A 13,714-nucleotide genomic window follows, 5' to 3' on the forward strand; every position below is an offset into this window, starting at 1 on the left:
TTATTATCATCATTATCATTATTATCATTATCATTATTATCATCATTATTATCATCATTATTATGATCATTATTATTATTATCATCATTATCATTATCATTATTATCATCATTATTATCATCATCATTATTATCATTATCATTATTATCATTATCATTATTATCATTATTATTATTATCATTATTAGTTTTATTGTTATCATTATCATTATTATCATCATTATTATCATCATTATCATTATTATCATTATCATTATTATCATTATCATTATTATCATTATTAGTTTTATTGTTATCATTATCATTATTATCATCATTATTATCATCATTATTATGATCATTATCATTATTATCATTATTATCATTATCATTATTATCATCATTATTATCATCATTATTATTATTATCATTATCATTATTATCATCATTATTATCATCATTATTATGATCATTATCATTATTATCATTATTATCATTATCATTATTATCATCATTATTATCATCATTATTATCACCATTATTATTATTATCATTATCATTCAGCTGTAGTACCACAAATACTAGCAGGAGAGGTGAGTACGAAGGCCTGTTAGCAAGACACAATAAAGCCCAGTCAAGCTGGCCAGTAATGACCAATAAAGCTGGTGAACTGCCAGAACTCTCGTCTTAATAAGCTCTCATGGTGCAGCCTCTGGCAGCGGTACGTGGTACTTGCGGTACACTGTACCTACACTGTCTCGTGAAGTGTTGGTATAGTACGTGGTGATGTGTCTCTTGTGGCAGGTGATGGAGCAGTCGCTGGTGACGCAGACCTGCTGCTCTGGCTCTCGTGTCCACATTATCTTGACTATAAAACACTTTTAGAATAAATTATTGTTATGTACCCTCCTGGTCTGGTGTGCGTGTCTCTTGTTTCACTGTCACATAAGGAAAGTTATAACGATAATGTTATGAATATGACATGAAAGTGACTAAGATGTCAATCATGAGGATGATCATTTGTTTATACCTGTTCACCGTTTCTCCCGGAAGTGCTAAGAAGACACGGAAAAACGGCGCTCATTTGCCAACATCTACACTCACGTTGTCTCGTACAATACACTGACACCAGAACCACCTACCTACAGCCAAGCCCACGCACCTTCCCGTGGTTTCCCTTCGCCGCTTCATATGCCCTGGTTTAACCCTTAGACAACACGTCACCCCATGTGTACCACATCACTCCATTTTCCTCTGTCCCATGCACGCCTCACACCCTCCTGCATGCTCGAACCTGGGTAACTCAAAGCATGTTTCCCACCATCCCCCACCTCTTCCTTAGCCTCCCGCCCTCCTCCTTGTTCCCTTCGCTTCCTACATATACATATCCTCTTAATCATCCACTCCGCATTCATCCTCTTGACATGTCCGAACCATTTTCAGCACACCCTGATCCTAAAATAACAATAGAAATAATGATAATGATAACGATAATATAGTAATAATGATAATGAAAATAATAATAATAATTATGATAACAATGATAATAGTAATAATAATAATCATAATGATAATAATAGTAATAATGATAATAATGATAATAATGATAATAATAATGATATAATAATGATAATAACAATGATAATAATAATGATGATGATAACAATAACAATAATCGTTTACATATTCATAATTTTGGTTTATGATGCATGAGTAAGGCAGCTTGTGTGCTTGCCTATTGACTTGTATGACTAATGACACAGAGTCCATCCTGACTACCAATTCGAAGCCGCCAGTCACTCCAGGAAAACAATGAAGACAACCAGAGTTGCTCTCTAGTGCTTTAGCTCTTGAAGATATCCTGAGGGCGACGATTACCTCACAGTCTCTACTGTCTGTCTCTGTAATGTTCTAAGTTGCAAGAGGCGCAACTCCCACAACAGAAGCGTCTTATATTTCTTCCTCCAGCGGCGTGCAAGGGTCAGTCAGAGCAGTAAGAACTCTTAGTCAAGGTCTGGGACTTGTCGCAAACGTGTCGCACGGCAGGGTCGCCTGACCACGATGTAAACAATGAACACGTGGTTAGGGAGCAGGTGAGGATCGTAGCCTCACACCTGAGGGCGATACACGTGGATACCTGGCAGTCCGGCGGCATAGCCGTGGCATAGCGGCCTCTGCTCGCTTACATTGCAATATTCAGGCTATGCCAGGCCCGCGGCTATACCCTGGCAACACCAATTAATTCCCTCAGCCTTGAAGGTGAGGATGGTGAGTCACGAGCTTGTCACGCCGGCAGTGATACTCATCATTTCCCGCAAGAGTGAGTAATGATGTTTACGTCAGTCATTCATGAGTACGCACACGATGGTGACGAATATGACCGTGATCTTCATTCATGAGGACACAACTCCTGCCCTGCTGGGTCCAGCCTGGCCATCCCGCTCCCATGACACTCGCTGCACGAGAGGAGGTTCCCGGCCTCAGCCACCTCCACGTCGAACACCAACAAAAGATTTCCTCTGTCGTTAGTCAGGAGGGCTGGCTCTCAGGTGAGGCTGACACTCAGTAAGGTGAGACTGGCAATCAGGTGAAGCTGGCACTCAGGTGCGATTGGCATCATCTGCCCTTAATGAATCGTGACGGGATTATCCCGCAGACTTACCCTTACCTGATGAGCGTGACGTCAGAGTAGTTCAAAGCAACGTAATGTGTTTCGGTGACAGAAATGTTGAACAGGATCATCCAGTGGTGGAGAACCATGATCACAGCCATGCAGTGATGATCAGTAACAATACAGAAAACAATAGAAGATAAAGTAAACAACATCAGGCTTCACTGAGAGAAATATAAACTGAAAATGAAAGACGAATAACAGAACCCTATAACACCTTAGTCACGCCCCATCTAAATTACGCTATTCCGTTCTGGCTTCTAAACATCATCATGAATATAGAGGAATTTAGAACTAAGTACGCAAAAGAAAGGAATAATTTTGTCGCTGAGAAATGTTATATGGAGAAAGATTCAAAAGTTAGTAATGTTATCAAAAAAGATAAAATCCGAGGAGGTCTGAGACAAGTTTTCGAAACGCTGAATAATTTCGGTAATATCAATATGTCGTCTGAGCATGTGAGTGAGTTATGTTGGGCTACATATAAACTGGTTCAAGAATAATCCTTAATACATAATGAAAGTGTTGTTGTGTATTGGTTGGTCGATATACCTCAACACTGACGGCTTTACGAGCCTTGGCACTGAGTAGGTCCAAACCTCAAAGACACTACGGTTCCACTGGCCAGAAACAATGGTATCGGGTAAGGGGAAGTGGACGTAACACACAGGTGAAGGGAAGTGGACGTAACACACAGGTGTAGGGAAGTGGACGTAACACAAATGATGGGAAGTTTCCTCAGCAGACAACACTGGAACGAACAACCATCAGATATTGTCACAGCAAAGACTTATCAATAACGATATAAATACTTGATATCATTTGTCAGTGAACAAGCCTTTTCAAGAATGACGGAGTGATTTGTAACTATTTCAGTTTCTGATTCTTTTTTAGATTAGCTGATAAGCTATTGCTTTAGTGGAAGTGATTACATCCAAATGACTTTTCCAATTAATCTTTCTTCTGAAATATCCTTGTTATTATACTCTACCGCATGGTACTCCATAGCTATTTCTCTGCTGGCTAACATACCAGAGGGAGTTAGGGTGGCGAAGAGCCTTCTGCTTTCTAATCATGTCTACATCCACAATGGCGGATGGGGAGGAACCTTCTGCTTTACTATCATGTCTCCATCCGTAGTGGAGGGGGTACTGGACTCCTGTTTTACTATCCTGTCTCCTATATTGATGAGAACAATAGGCCACCATGACCATCCTCCACCGGATAACCTGATCATAAACCATCAGGTCCTCTGCTCACTGGCTTTCCTATGTACCATTACTGTCTGCCAGCAGCTGAGCTTGTCACCTGTTACACGACTTTCCTCTGTAGTTCACTTTGGTAAGCCTGAGGAAAAGTCGTGTAATCGGCAGAATTAACGGTGAAACAGATTACTGTGGGAGGAATTATCATCAGTTAAATACTGATGTGATCGAACATTAAGTATTAGAGCATATATAGGATAATTATTTACCATCAAGACTTAATGGTGAGACGATCCATCTGCCATGAGTTGATCAGTGATTACCATACACACTGCACTTCACCTGCACGGCGTTCATCCTGCAGGTGTTACGGCATCAAACTCACAGGTGTTACGGGCATAGCTGTACACACACAAGGCCATACCATCTTCAGTCTGGTTCACAAGACTGAACTAATTTCGGGAAGATGTTGCCACTTTGGACAATTTTCCTTCGTGTTTACGTTGGTCAGTTGCTTGAGTTTCCATTTGTTACGGTGAACGTCACAACAAAACATTATCTGGAGAGCGTCCTGATCCGCCGCGCGTCCTGCCCGAGGGCCAGGTCTGGCTACCACTCACCCCCCCTCCCCCCAGCACCAGGGTGGGCAGCCAGGATCTTTGCCAAGAATGTACCACACTGCCTGGGGCGAGATGGCCACATAGTGTGGCGTTGTAATGCGGTGTGGCCAAATTGATGGACACCTGGTGTGGCCTCAGTGGAGGACGCTAGTTTTGGCTACGGCGAGGGACACCAAGTGCGACCTTATTGAGGGCCACCTTATGTGGCCCAAGTGAGGGACAGTGATATGGCCGCAGTCAGGGACACCAGATGTGGCCATCTCAGCCACACACAGGGCCACCAACGTGAACCTCACACTGGCATTAACCCTCATGTCTGACTATATGATCATTGAATACGATGGCGTCGCTTTTGACCTGATCTAACTCAGCGATCAGGTCAGAGATCAGGCCATCACACCCAGGAAGCGCACTACTTTGCTTGGGGGTCGTACCGTCGGTCGTGCTCAATAGGTCAAACTGTTTTTGTTTTACAGAAATATCTGCCCAAGTATTTCATTAGGACCGAGTCTGCTTCCTCGCTCCTTGCCATGGATCTGTGTCCGGTACACTCGCTATTGTTAATTCATATTTATGTTGCGTGAATAAACAGTCTCCATTACCTGGTCGAGCAAGACGGAGGACATGTCTCCCCTGGGCTCACACAAGCGCTCGTCTCTTTGCCTCCACCATTAGCGCACCAGCACTTGAATCTTGTCCATAAATTACATTGAATTACGTGCCCAGCTGCTGTGGGTATTAGCCACACTGAATTCCTTGGCATGCTTCCCTGACGTGTAATTAGCTATTCTCTTTCAACTTCTGATACGACGAAAACATGGGTCAGTTCCTTAAATATAAACGATCTCTTTATTTATCACAGCTGAAATATTCTCGCTACCTCAGAGAGGCACCATGAAATTCCATTGACAAACTCGGGGCTTAACAGAACATCTGGCCATATGGTAAGACCTGATTGTGAAGTGCTTGTTGGATATATACACCTGTAATACCCTCACATCACAGCAATACCAGGATACGACCAGTAGGATCAGAAACAAAACCACAACACGATGCCTGAGTTTAGTTATCCAGTTACTGATAATAACATGTTTTGATGGATTATATGGAGAAACTCACGTAGTAAATGTTATGAAGAGAAGGCAAAAGTGATAGGCTGGGTAATTAGAGCGGCAAATGAGAGAAAATATTGTATATTAACAAAATATTCATACATTGATACCTATCAACAACTAACACTAATGACACTTTACTGCTATCAATCAAGCAGTGAGATTTTATTCTCATGCATTCTAAGAACATGGGCTGCAATTGGTCACGAAACTCACCAGTGCCAGTTCTAATTGACCTCATGACCTCTGGCATCATCACACAGCTTAAGTGTATTCAGTCATTGTTCAGTTGGTGAACTTGATAATGCCAACCATCTGTGGGTGATATACAAACAGACAGACAGACTGGACCTCATCCTACAGTTCGGGAAGAAGGTACTGCTTCATCCTTGTTACCACCACCTCCTGCTGACACATCTCTCGTCACCAGTTGTAGTTCGGTACCACAACCACATCGAGCCGGTACACACAACTACAAGTACAACCTCATTCCAATTTTGTGGACATCATCAGTAGTCAGCAAACTGCCGCTTCACACTGCCTGGGTTACTTACCCCTTCTTATACAGCCGCTGTTTATTGCATCCATCATCACAATGTGTTGTTATGACTCATGTTGTCAACATCATGGTTACCAACAAGATATCAAACGCTCGATCCATGTCAGACTGGGGAAGAATATTTTCCTGTGTTCATTAGAAAAAACAATTTTAGTATAAACTGAACAGGATCCAAGATGGATAGATTTTAAGCTCGAGAGGTTCATAAGTTAGGGAGGCACCGACGTTGGAATATCCCGACATAGATGAATCCCAGGTCAGAGTAGGGGATACTCCGTCTTCTACCTGTGAAGCCAAGCAAGGCCAGGAACCTGGTAACTGAGAGCAAGACCGTGGCGAAAGCCTCGGGATGGATATAAGCCAAGTTGTCAGCGATTAAAGGCACAGTAGGAGGCAGCAGCCCGCGGGGCCAGCACTTAATCCCCGCTAAAGAATTTTAGCCCAGTGCCCCACCTATTATCCTGAGAGACTTGAAGAGTAAAGCTGAAAGATAAATATACCGAGTTTCCGAATGTTTCAATGGTATATCGAGAGCTAAATTTTACGACCAGTTGCTAGTGGCGTGTCATTCCTGCGAGAAACGTGCCATTAAACTCAATGATTTGCTGGATATAACACCTTCCTGAGGCCAAGTCGTAAACACTGTGTTGTTATAGTGTGTTATCTTATTTATAATCACTTTGCAGGGGTAATTAAACACAAATGAATCCTCCACCTTTGCATTGGTGCTTGAGATAGTGACGGTCGAGTGTGTGGGTGAAAGTTACTTGTATCTGGGAGGAACACACTGGGAGACGCGGGGTAGAATTAGCTGGCAGGAACAGTTCACGAAGTCTAACAGCTCTCGGTGATGTCTGTGCTCCTCATGTTTGATGTCTGAACTTGACTGACCTTTATGTTGGCTTTACTTGAAGGATATCAGGGACTTGTACGAGCCATCTTAAAGACCAAATTTGAGTAGTGATAAAAATGACCTTTTAGATGGCTCTCCTTCAGGATCATAGTGAGCTGTGTGATGGCCAGCGTGGAAGATCACATAATAACCATGAAGATTCTTAACGATAGTTCTCCTTGAGCATCACATGAAAACCACGTGGGAAATTATCTCTACGTTGGTCCTCCTTGAAGAACCAATGTAGTCCAGTTCTGATACCTACCTTCGCCCATGACGCCCAGCCTGTTACCGTCGACAGACCTCATGATAGGGCCGTTTCAGAGCCTTTACAGAGAGGCTCAGGGACCAATGTGTTGGTCCCCCTGGTGTCTGTCGGTTTAGACGGGACTCCCACTCCCCCCGTATCTTAGTTCAGATAAATAATCCAATTTCAACTGTTGATAATCATGAATATTGCTGACACACATATACACGCACGACATTAGCTTGAATCACCACCAAAATAAACCACACCAACGTCAGCCCCCTCTGGCTGCTGACCAGTTGTTGTCAGACACCTGACTTCTCAGCTGACACTCCTGCCTCATGTTTCTGGGGACATTAAACTTTTTTGCTCCACACATTACAGCAGAAGCAACACGTCAGGTCGTACAGGGCACTCGGAGGCAATGTGATGTTTAGTTTTTTAGAGCAACTTGATCCCTCAAGTTCGAGTTGTGTTCCAAATATATCAAACAGCCAGGTAGAAAGTGGATGAATTATCCCATTAAAACCGGGAGATGTGGAGTGCCTCACGGACCAGCGGCCCGTCTGGGTGAAGCCAAATTTCCGGACAGATTCAGTTCGGGGACGCGCGACCCCCGGACGTGAGAGACCTTCAGGCGACCATGGCAGACCCGCTGGCTGTCTGATCCTCCACCAAACGTTCATCACACATCTTCCCCAGGATGATACACAACATGATGAAGATCATGGAAGATGACACACTGAGTTGATGGATGACACATTTGTATGAATACTCTCACTACGTAGGATCCATGGAGGGATACATGAGGAGGCCAGGACATGGGGATCTTTCCTGTGAGGGACTTCTCTTCCATCCCACAGATCTTACCGTGTCCTGTCCTTAACGCATGACCTCAGACACAGCTAATGGTAAGGAGTTATCTTCAGATACATTGTGGGAGGAACGCCTTCCATTATCTAATGGTGTGAGGGGCATCGGTCGGTCCCCTGCAGTGTAGAGAAATGGAGACGAAATAGCAGTAAGTTAAAACAGTGTTACCATCAAAGAAGAATGTCTAAACACTGGAGTTAGTGTTGTTCGTAGTCTGTCTGTGTTGCAGGTGACTGTCACACTCCTGTGTCGTGTGTAATGCTAACACAAGGGGTTTGTTGCTCCATAGGGTGTGACAGTCGTAACATGAGTGTGTTGTCCCACATAATATGGCAGTAACAACAGTGTGTTAGCCACACAGTGTGACAGTAATATTAGTGTGTTGCTCCACATAGTATGGCACTGACAGTAGTTCATTAGCCCACACAGTGTTACAGTAAAACTACTGTCTTTTTCCTCGCAGTGCGACAGTAACACTGGTATGTTGCTTCACACAGTGTGACAGTAAACTACAGTGTTAACTCATTACGACAAAACAACGTCCTGCTTTATAGAACAACAACATGTGTACTCAAATCATCATCATAGATTAATGTGTATATCTACAACTCATTACTGTTTGCTAATATAACTGTTGTATAACTCTCATAAATCAATACACTTATTCCAGGCAGATGTGCCAGAGTTACTCAGTAAAAGGAAATATTATCTTGAACTTTAGTAACACATTTCTCTGATTTCTCCTGGAAATGTGAATTTGGTCAAATCCAGAGTTTCTAGGGACAATGAGCGACAGTGAGTTGGAGTAGATTGGTTATGAGGGTATTGGAAGTTGGAAGCGAATCAGCGTAGATTTCTAAGTTGGAAATGAATCTTTGGAGTTCTGTAAACTATAACGAATCATTCAGAAGTTTGGAAAAGCAGAAGAATCAGAGACGGCGATCAAACTGGGATCGAAAATTGCTAAGATTTTTTTTTCAAACAATTAGAAACTGACGAAGGCTTTTAAACTGGAAGGTAAATTGGTGAATATAACCTAAATGGAATTGAGAATGGGAGGATTCTTAAACTAGAAACTAAACTGGCAGTAATGTCTTATACTGATCAGGGTCTGATGACAGCCCGTGTCATCTATGAGGGAGTGTTGGTGTGTGTGTGTGTGTGTGTGTGTGTGTGTGTGTGTGTGTGTGTGTGTCTGGTGTACTGAGGAAACAAACATAATTGCATCTCTGCCTCAGATGTACCAAGACTGATCACTGCGTAACGAGTCTGGACGCAGAGACCAGCAGCGTAATCCATCAAGCAAGACCCACGGTCGCCGCTACCTGCTGGTGCTTTGTCGTACGTACTGGTAGGATGGTAATGTGTGTGTGTGTGTGTGTGTGTGTGTGTGTGTGTGTGTGTGTGTGTGTGGCATACCTGGAGATAACAGATAACAGTTTGCTTCTGTCCTCCACGTATCTCCTCCATCGGCACCCGGTAAACAATGAGGAAGCGAACCGTAGTTTTTACAATCACATTATTTCCTGTAATGAGAAACAAGGTTTATTTCCCCCCCATAAAACACTCTCTTGTCTTATGGAAACTTCAAGATGCTAATTAAAATTCCGCAGCACTAAAATTACTCAATAAAATGTCCGTCTAGAACCGAACTCCTGCAAACCAAATTAGTTTTTTCTTTCGGAAGGAACCTTCGTCCTGAGGTTTGTTTACAGAGGGGCGAGGGTCGAGCTGGCGATGTCGTGTGGCAGTTAAACCTGTAGACCAGAGGGGGCACACTGGGTCTGCCTCCAGTGGCACCGTCAGGAGCGCAGCGGTGACCCTTTGGTGGCAGAATATACAGTAAGATCTTCGAGGAAATAATGGAAAATGACGCGTGTCGTGCACAGTTGTCCTGCATGATGAACGTCATGATCGGCTCCTGTGACTGTGCTTGTTGACTCATTCATCACTACATCCATCACATGAGACAAGTGTCATGATTAAATCTAACGTCTATTGGCTCTTTATGCGTCATGCACGACTATAGTACCGGCTATTGTCATGCAGACTCATGTCCTCGTCAGATCCATGACAGGGATTATGACGCTAGAGGACAAACTCTCCCTCACACGTGAAGGCAACATGCCCGGCCGTTGGTACGCTGACACCTCCGTCAGGAGGTTGTGAATATCAGGAGGACCGCGTGACAGGGGCGTGTTGGTCGCGCCAGCAACTAAGGTGACAATAACACGAGCCACCGGGTGAGTGACGTGTTGAGGAGGAGGTGGATGGTTGTGTGTTTTGGTTCATGATAGAAGTGGAGCATGAGGGGAGGGCCCGGTCCGTGTCTGTCCTGGTCAAGAGAAGGGCTGGTCTCTTTCTGTCCTGGTCAGGGGAAGGCCTGGTCTGTCTCTGGTCTGGTTAGAGGAAGGCCTGGTCCGTGTCTTTCCTGGTCAGGGGAAGGCCTGGTCTGTGTCTGGTCTGGTCAGGGGAAGGCCTGGTCTGTGTCTGTCCTGGTCAGGGGTAGGCCTGGTTTGTGTCTGGCCTGGTCCGTGTCTGGCCTGGCCAGGGTCTCCCTTGGCCGGTTCTTGTTTTCATATCTCAGCGCCCACTAGAGTAGGTCTGGGAGGCGTGGGTATATGGGGTTGGGGGTGGTTAGGTCCAGACTTGGGTAAGGTCTGTTGTAGGTCAGGCCAGGCGTAGGTAGGACTGGATATGGGTAGAACCAGACGTGGGTAGGGTCGGGCGTGGGCTGGGCGTGCCCCTGGAGTCACTGTGACCAGTCTCTCGCTTGATTAACTCGTCTGAACTCAGAAAGAGGAGAACACGGAGCCTCCCTCGCTGGTCTAATTTAATGCCAATAAAGAGATGTAATTACCATGCTCAAATACTTGTCTTTTATCACACATACCCTGAGGTCAATAAAATGCGGGAATGTCGACATAAAAGCGAAAACCCCGGCCGTTAACATGAGTTACGGCGGCTAACGGCACTTCATTACCACTTTGTTTACGTGAAGCGTGTTCCCCACAGGCCTGAAGTGCAAATGACAGCCAAAGGTGATAGCCTAGAGTGATGACCTGAAGTGATAACCAAGAGTGAAGGTCTGAAGTGATAACCAAGAGTGAAGGTCTGAAGTGATAACCAAGAGTGAAGGTCTGAAGTGATAACCTAGAGTGAAGGTCTGGAGTGACAGCTTACAGTGCCACTCTAAAGTTCCAGACTTGAACCGATGTTGTCCCTACCCAACGCCAGAGGGCCAGCTATCGTTATGATATGACAACACCAGCTTACTGAGGTATTGCTCAAATTAAACATTTTATGGTTATCTCGTCCATGAATCATCGAGAAATTGTTGTTGTATATACAAAGGTAAACTGGTTGCTGGTAGGCAAGGTCTCGATATGTATCTCTCTCTCTCTCTAAGTGAAAGTGTAGTTTCTCTGGAAGATGTAACTTTCACATTAGCTTCCGAACATGACGGCACTTTTCTTCCTTGATTATGTTGCCTTCACACTTGCCTCAGAATATGATGGTGAAGGTGTGCTGGTCTTCCGAAATAATGTCACTTTCACCGCTGTCTTAGAACATGACAGTGAAGGTGTGCGAGTCTCTGTTGATGATGTTGTGTTCAACTTACCTTCAGAAAACAACTAATTTCCAAAACTCAGAAAATTATTGTCACCTTTACTAAGCTTCCCCAGACAACGTAACTGGTCACATCAGTCAGTCTTGACCACTCATGATATCTTCATGAACTGTTGTGGTCAAGACAGATATCTAAGTGTATTAGAAATTTCCTTCAGTATTATTCAAACTAATCGCTAGACAAGGCTATGCTAGCCAGCCTAGTCCTCAGGCTGTTGACTATAATTTGATAAAGGATTAAGAAAACATCGTGAGTGTAGGTTCCTTGTATGGGTACCATTCCTGCGCATCTCTCAGACAAGTGTGGGAATTCAGAACTTTCTTCTTAAGTAAATATGATCAGGAGGAGATTCGAACCCTAACCTACACATATTATCTGTCCCATCACTTCCTAGAAAGTTAGTAAGTTTTCATCCCTGGCTATCTATGCCATATTCCCTGGGGTTCTCATACGCCAGCGATGAATATCATTCCGTGTGTTTTACACGCAAGTTAACACCAGAGCAGTTCCTGATGCAAGATATACAATGTAATCATTTTTCAAGTTCAAGGATGATATACGTACGGAGGTGCGGTCGTCACCTACATACAAGCACAACACATGTGATGCTTTGTATATAGGCAAGACGAAGCCAGACCGCAGAACGCGTATTCATGAGAACGTTTTAAATAGTCAGTACCAACGAGGTAATCCCTCGTCTCAACCTGACTACCTAATGTAAGACAAACAGGAAAGCGGGATGAAACACTCGTGACGACCACAGGTTACTTTAATTCTGCGTGGGGTCAACAGATGGCGCTAATTACCATTGCTTTAGTCGTCTGTTTGTTTACATGAACTTTACCACAAGAATTGAGAAGCGTCGAGATGAACGGATGACGTCAGCTGTGTGCACTGTAACAACACATAAAGATAGCCAGAACTTGTTCATCATGTTATTCAAGAGGTTAAGGAAAGGTATGGATGACTCTATATGTGTGTCAACAAATAACATTTCTTCGCTAGTTTGTTTTTAGATTTGTGTTATATTTGTTTATGATAGTGTGTGGGCAATATGTAAATTTGAATGTGTGCATTTGTGAATTTGTGCATGTATCGTTGGATTTCTGGGCATTCTATTTTGTTCATTTTACTTATTTTCATGTATAAGGCGTTGCATAATTTCATGTGTGAAGACTTCACTGTGTATTCATAATTTCTCCAATTTACAATGCACAATTTTCCTTTGCAAACTTGCCTACTGTAGCCTGATGTTGTAGCCTGATGTTGTAGAGTGATGTTGTAGCCTGATGTTGTAGCCTGATGTTGTAGGCTGATGTTGTAGGTTAATGTTGTGGCCTGATGTTGTAGCCTGATGTTGTAGCCTAATGTTGTAGGCTGATGTTGTAGCCTGATGTTGTAGGCTGATGTTGTAGCCTGATGTTGTAGCCTGATGTTGTAGCCTGATGTTGTAGAGTGATGTTGTAGCCTGATGTTGTAGCCTGATGTTGTAGGCTGATGTTGTAGGTTAATGTTGTGGCCTGATGTTGTAGCCTGATGTTGTAGCCTAATGTTGTAGGCTGATGTTGTAGCCTGATGTTGTAGGCTGATGTTGTAGCCTGATGTTGTAGCCTGATGTTGTAGCCTGATGTTGTAGCTTGATGTTGTAGCCTGATGTTGTAAGCTGATGTTGTAGCCTGATGTTGTAGCCTGATGTTGTAGGCTGATGTTGTAGCCTGATGTTGTAGCCTGATGTTGTAGGCTGATGTTGTAGGCTGATGTTGTAGCCTGATGTTGTAGGCTGATGTTGTAGGCTGATGTTGTAGCCTGATGTTGTAGCCTGATGTTGTAGGCTGATGTTTTTACAACGTCTCTCAGAGTTATGGCACAATACATGCACTGTTGTCAGTCCCAGGCTTCTGTTATCCTGTCTTACGCTAACTACTG

General features: G+C 43.6%; 1 protein-coding gene across 2 annotated transcripts in view; it reads left to right on the forward strand.

Annotated features, from left to right (window-relative positions):
- The window catches only part of LOC139762731 (uncharacterized), a 52,629-nt gene that overhangs the window by 20,079 nt on the left and 18,836 nt on the right, over nucleotides 1-13,714 (forward strand). Inside the window, exon 1 of one of the 2 annotated variants that reach the window (XR_011715817.1) lies at nucleotides 12,731-12,745. The exons of the other annotated variant lie outside the window; for it this stretch is intronic. The gene's annotated coding sequence lies outside the window, so the exon portion shown is untranslated. Of the gene's footprint in view, nucleotides 1-12,730; nucleotides 12,746-13,714 lie in introns of those variants that run through there. 2 annotated transcript variants of the gene reach the window in all.

The sequence above is a fragment of the Panulirus ornatus genome, chromosome 44, assembly GCF_036320965.1.
Source record: "Panulirus ornatus isolate Po-2019 chromosome 44, ASM3632096v1, whole genome shotgun sequence".
Taxonomy (NCBI): domain Eukaryota; kingdom Metazoa; phylum Arthropoda; class Malacostraca; order Decapoda; family Palinuridae; genus Panulirus; species Panulirus ornatus.